Raw genomic sequence first — 6,628 nt, forward strand, 5'->3', positions numbered from 1 at the left:
GCGGAGACGTCGCGCCCCCCGCGGAGCCTTAGCGTCAGGCGCGGATCCAGGATTTCTTAGGGGGGGGGGGGCCCAAATTTGAAATTATGCGAGCCAAATATTGGTACGTAATGGCGACCAAGAGTGACGTAATGCGGGGGGGGGGGGGGGTCGGTGCAAGGGGGGGGGGGGGCGAGTTTCCCCCTCCCAGGCTTTGAAGTTTCATTATATTATTAGAGAAAGAAGACGATTCGTTGTACCGTTCTCGAAAATAATTCTCGTCTGAATTTAGTTTTTTTCCCTCCCGCGCAAAGCGCGGAAAATTTTACGATTTGTTAAATTATTAGAGAAAGAAGACGATTCGTTGTAGAGTTCTCGACTCTTAATCCTTGTCTAAAGTCAGTCCCCCCCCCCTGCGCGAAGCGCGGAAGCTTTGACGTTTAATTAAACTTTTAAAGAAAGAAGGCGATTCGTTGAACCGTTCTCGACCCTTTATCCTCGTCTGATTTCAGTTCCCCCCCCCCCTCCCGCGCGAAGGGCGGAAGCTTTTACGTTTCATTAAACTTTTAATGAAAGAAAACGATTCGTTGTACAGTTTTCGACTCTTAATCCTCGTCTAAATTCAGTTCCTCCCCCTCCCCCTCCTGCGCGAAGCGCGGAAGCTTTGACGTTTTATTCAACTATTAAAGAAAGAAGACGATTCGTTGTACCGTTTTCGACCCTTTATCCTCGTCTGATTTCAGTTCCCCCCCCCTCCCGCGCGAAGGGCGGAAGCTTTTACGTTTCATTAAACTTTTAAGGAAAGAAAACGATTCGTTGTACAGTTTTCGACTCTTAATCCTCGTCTAAATTCAGTTCCTCCCCCTCCCCCCTCCTGCGCGAAGCGCGGAAGCTCTGACGTTTTATTAAACTATTAAAGAAAGAAGACGATTCGTTGTACCGTTCTCGACCCTTTATCCTCGTCTGATTTCAGTTCCCCCCCCCCTCCCGCGCGAAGGGCGGAAGCTTTTACGTTTCATTAAATCATTGGAACAAGAAAACGATTCGTTGTACAGTTCTCGACTCTTAATCCTAGTCTAAATTCAGTCCCCCTCCCCCTCCCCCTCCTGCGCGAAGCGCGGAAGCTTTGACGTTTTATTCAACTATTAAAGAAAGAAGACGATTCGTTGTACCGTTCTCGACCCTTTGTCCTCGTCTGATTTCAGTTCCCCCCCTTCCCGCGCGAAGGGCGGAAGCTTTTACGTTTCATTAAATCATTAGAGAAAGAAAACGATTCGTTGTACAGTTCTCGACTCTTAATCCTTGTCTAAAATCAGTTCCCCCCTCCCCCTCCTGCGCGAAGCGCGGAAGCTTCTACGTTTTACGTTTTAATCTTCATTTAATCGTTAGAGAAGAAGACGATTGTACCGTTCTCGAAAATAAACCTCATCGGAATTAAGTTCCCCCTCCATCCCGCGCGGAGCGCAGAAGCTATTACGTTTCATTAACTCATTAAAGATTCGTATTACCGTTCTCGTCTGAATTCAGTCCCCCCCCCCCCCTCCCTCCCCTCCTGCGCGAGGCTTTGACGTTTTATTATTAGAGAAAGAAACGATGCGTTGTACCGTTCTCTATACTCTTAATCCTTGTCTGAATTTCAAAGATGTTCTTTGTCTGCTCCTTTTTCTTCCTACGTCCTCTTCCGATTGGAGGGGGGACCGCCCTTCCCCCCCCCCCCTGGCTACGCGCCTGTGGTCAGATAAACACATCTTGATACCTTGTCCGACCCCGCAAGCTCAGATGTTTAAGGCAATAAATTACGATCAGATAAGCATTCAGGGGCCCGCCTTAGGGCCCCTGGTGGGGTCGAGGCGGCGGAGCTGGCCCCGGAAGCTCAGGGGTTTTAGGCGTTTAATAAAGGTCAGATGAGCACATTTTTGTGTATACCTTATTATTTTGTGACACTGGCAAGTCACTATTTGGCGTTAGGTCCAGGGGGCGGAGCCCCAAAAAATCAGGGGTTTTAGGCATTAAATTACCGTCAGATGATCATCTAAGGGCCCGCCGTAGGGCCCTAGATGGAATCCAGGGGGCAAAGCCCCCGGAAGCTTAAGGGTTTTAGGCATTTAATCACGGTCAGATGAGCATATTTTGATGCCTCATTATTTTGTTAACACTGGCAGTTAACTATTCTCACTTTCTTGCTCTCATTCTATTTTATTTCTCTTTAACATACTTTGTCAAGAAAAATGGGGGGGGGGGGGGGGAGCTCGATGCTCTCGATCCCCGCCGTACCTCGGGCCCTGACACGACGAATCTCAAGAATCATATTTTTTGCCTGGTTGTAAATTTAGGAATTTGTCATTTTTCAACAAACACATACAAACGTATAATTTACTAAAAAGTGAGGAAAAATTTCGGAAATTATGTCATTTCAGCATTATTTGTAATCCACCGTTGTGGAATTAGAAATAAACCACGTTTGAATTTGATTTCCCCCAAGCCCCCCCCCCCCCACTCTATCAGTACGCCAGTATCTCCTCTTTTCCTTTTTTCTTTCCCTTTCCTTCCTTCTCTCTTATTTTTTTGATGGGGGGGGGGGAACAGCCTGGGAGGCAAGGCCCTTTCGGCCCCCGATCTCCTTCTTCCCCCTTTTCGTTTTATCTTCCTCTTCTTTCTTTCCTTTTTCCCTTTTTTCCTTTTTTCCTTTCCCTTCTTTTCCTTTCTTCTTTTTTTTTTTTTTTTTTTTTTTTTTTTGCGGGGGGGGGGGGGGGCCAAGGCCCGCTCGGCCCCCCCTGGATCCGCGCCTGCTTAGCGTATTACTTAACTCCCGACAAAGGCTCTCCCCCTGCAAAATTGGAGAGAGTTTTATGTAGTTTAAGCTTCTACCAACCACGCCCGTGGACCTTTTATTATTTACACAAAGGTAAAAGTGTATAGCAAGAATCCCTATTCAGTGAAGGATTCATCCTTTTTATGCAGATGCTTCTTCTACCATTCTTGACCAGAAGTGCGTTTCAAACTCAATGATATGGGCATAATCCCATTGAATGTTGTGTCCAGTGTTACGGGTTTGTTTTGCTACTTGCTGCCTAATCTGAGGGCTCTGTTGTGGTCTTTAAAAAGAGGTCACAATAGGGGCAGCGCAATTTAAATATCAAGAAATGTATTAGAGTTTATTTCTAAAATGAAATGAAAGGGATATTTGACAAAAAGGCTTCAGATTGAAGATTCCATCTCATAAAATTGTCTATAAGAGAGAAAGGGAGCCTTATTTCTGAAATGAAAGGCTATTTGACTTTCAAGAGCGATAAAAACTCTAATCCATCCCTTGGAATTTAAATTGCACTTCCCCCATTCAGTGTGCCATTTTCAAAGAGCACAAAAAGGCTTCAGATTGAAGATTCCATCTCATAAAATTGTCTATAAGAGAGAAAAGAGAGTTTATTTCGAGAGAAAAAATGAAATGAAAGGGCTATTTGACAAGAGCCCTTTCATTTCATTTTAGAAATAACCTCTCTTCCTCTCTTATAAGCAAAATAAGCCCACTCAATAATTAATATATATTAAAACGTCATAGCGATTCATCCAAATAAGAAATCGACGTAAGAGGCATTTTGAAAGTTTTAAGAAAATTCCTTCAAATTCCAGGATATTGGATGTTATTTTTCAGGAAACTCTATTTAAACGAGTGGAAGCACTGGCGATTCTGTTTTTTTTAAACTGTAACAATTCTCCTTGGATCAGATATAGACCAAAAACAAGCCTCATTATCTTCAGTATACAAGTGTCATTTCGGACCTTACAGCTTTCATAGAAATCGCTTCTGGACCGTCAAAGAAAAAGTTTGAGAACCCCTGGTCTACGCATTATACACATCAGGACCAACTTGACAACTTGACAAAAATTTGAGGGGGGTTCGACCCCCCCCCCCCCTGCGTACGCGCCTGCATGTGCATCCCTTCCTCCTTATTCCCTTATCCATCTTTACCGTCACTACCATTTGAGTAGGGCCGGCCCCCTCCTTAATAACGACTCCCAAGCCATCAAGAATGACCCCATAATTTATAGATTACCATTCTGCCGTTCTTTGGAGGGGCCGGGCGCGGCCTTTTCAGAAGTGTTTCTACACTAACCTTTTCATGCACTACGGCTTAACATAAACAAGCATGCTAAGATTTTTTTGAAAAGAAGCATAATTTCGACTCAGTTTCGCATAACCTAAAAAAGGAATACGGCCAGTCACCCCCCCCCCTCCCCTCAATACATCCGCCTTCACGCACCCCCTTCCCCTTGTCTTTCCCTTATTCGTCGTTACTGTCACTAATTTTTAATGCCATTTCGTTGTCTTTCTTTCTCCCCGGCTCCTCTCTTCTTTTTCTTTCCTCTTTTTGAACTCTCTCTCTCTGTTCTTTACTTTTTTGTTCTCTTTTCTTTTATCTTCTCCTTTTTTCCCCCTTTTTTTCTTTCTTTTTTTCTTTCTTTTTTCTTCCTCTTTTTTCCTTCTCAATTTGTTTGCGCCGCCAATAGGGGGGGGGGGGGCCGCGGCCGTTTCGGCCCATCCCTGGATCCGCCACTGGATATATATACACATTATTTATTGGGCTTATTTTGCTTTCAAATGGATCCGTACAATATGACACAGCTTTAGGGGCCTGGAAGAGCCCCTACCGGGGTCCGTCCCAGGATGCTCTCGAGTTTATTTGACTTTCAAGAGAAAGTGTCTCTAAGATATAAAGTGAGGTTATTTCTTAAATGAAGTGAAATGACTCTTGAAAATAAAATAGCCCTTTCATTTCATTTTAGAAATAAACTCTAATCCATCCCCTTGATATTTAAATTGCACTGCTCCTACTTTGTGCTTTGTTCACACTCTCCCTGATCTATAAAGGGTGCTTTCTCTATTTGATCATCAACAGAAGCAAAATGCTAGGCCACGAACTTTTCGAAGAGTGGCCAGATTCAAAGTATGCTTAAATGGGGGCATTGATGTACATGTATGTAGAAAAACAGGATTAAGATCCCATGCACCCGGCCCCCCACTCAGTGTTATTTAGGGTACGCATATGCGTGTTCCAACCGACCCCCCCCCCCCTTTCAGCAAAAGTCCGGTGTGCAAAGTCAATACGGGTCGACCTTTTTTTTTTGTTACGAAAAGGACATTTTGGCAACACGCATGGGGTCCGTCCGTTCTCGGAGTGGGGGGGGGGGGGGGGGGCGGGCCAATGCAACTAGACGTTGCTTAATGCATTTCGTATTGGTATTATCTCCCATCTGAGAGTGATTATAGACGTTATTTATATGGATGATAAAGATGAAGCTGTCCGGGTCTTTGAATATAATGCTTCAAAACAAATCGAACAAGCTGTTTATTTCTTTATCCATGGTCTGTCCTACTGTTTATCTACTTTCCTTGCCAATCCTCGAAAATGAATTTATTATGCATTTCACAGAGGAAAGTTTGCATATTGATGAAACATAATGGGCGCAGGCCAAGATTTATATCCACTCAAGGGTGAATTTGGCGCATCTTCCCTCATCTTCTTCAACCAGGAAATGGACTTCATTGTAGCCTTAGGACAGGATGGTGACATAAAATTGATAAAAGAACATCATAATCAGATTATCCGACCCCGGAAACCCCATGAATTTATCAACTTTTATCATACTGGTCTTTTTCCTTTTGGAACGACGATTGACCTTTTACTCAAAGGTGGCAGCCATTTTAGATTTGACCAATATGACCAGCATGAAATCCCCAAGTAAACCTCAAATTGGTAAAAGAACATGATATCCAGATTCTCTGACCCCGAAAACTCCATAAATACATAAACTGTTATCATTTTTAGCTCTTTTCCTTTTGGAACTACTATTGACCTGTAACTATCAGATGGCGGCCATTTTGGATTTGACCAATATTACCAGTATGACCCGAGGAGATCTCAAATCGATGAAAGAATATCATAATCAGATTCTCTGACCCCGAAAACCCCATAAATATATAAACTGTTATCATACTAGCTAGCCCATTTCCTTTCGTAACTACACTTGACCTGTACTATCAGATGGCGGCCATTTTGGATTTGCCCCATATGGCATACCCAGAGAGTGCCCTTCTTGGCGTCTTGGCGTCCGGCAGAAATCGTAAAAGTCGATGGTTAGTTGGGGAGACATTATTATCGCGTGTGTTGTATACCTGGAATTTTATTTGCATAGAAAGTGGAAGTAGCAACTAATCCATCTCGTTAAGCGTCTTACTGTTACATGGAACGCTGAACGCTTCGCTGAAACTTCTTTATGTTGGATGTATCCAAAATGCTCATAACAAAGGGAAATATTGGCGACACATGGCCCTGAATATTTGTCTTGTTTTTAACGTAATTTGACTTCCTTCCTTGTTGGAAAGTTTGCCCCACCAGTGTGCCCCCGACTGATCTTATCCAGGCTTTGCCAATGCGACATTAAGTAGACCAAGCAGGCCCATTTTCATATAGTTTGTTAGGACTGAGTTTGCTATTTCAGTTCAGAAATTGTCATTGTGTATACGACAATTATGTTTTTGTAGAAAGTAGCTTTTAGTAGGACTTATGGACCTAGCGGGGTTGGGCCGGACCACGAGCCTACTTACTTTCCGGAGAGGGGTGAGACGTGGGGGGGGGGGGGGGGGGGG

This window comes from Strongylocentrotus purpuratus, unplaced genomic scaffold (genome assembly GCF_000002235.5).
Source record: "Strongylocentrotus purpuratus isolate Spur 01 unplaced genomic scaffold, Spur_5.0 spur5_scaffold_11, whole genome shotgun sequence".
In the NCBI taxonomy this organism is placed as follows: Eukaryota; Metazoa; Echinodermata; class Echinoidea; order Camarodonta; family Strongylocentrotidae; genus Strongylocentrotus; species Strongylocentrotus purpuratus.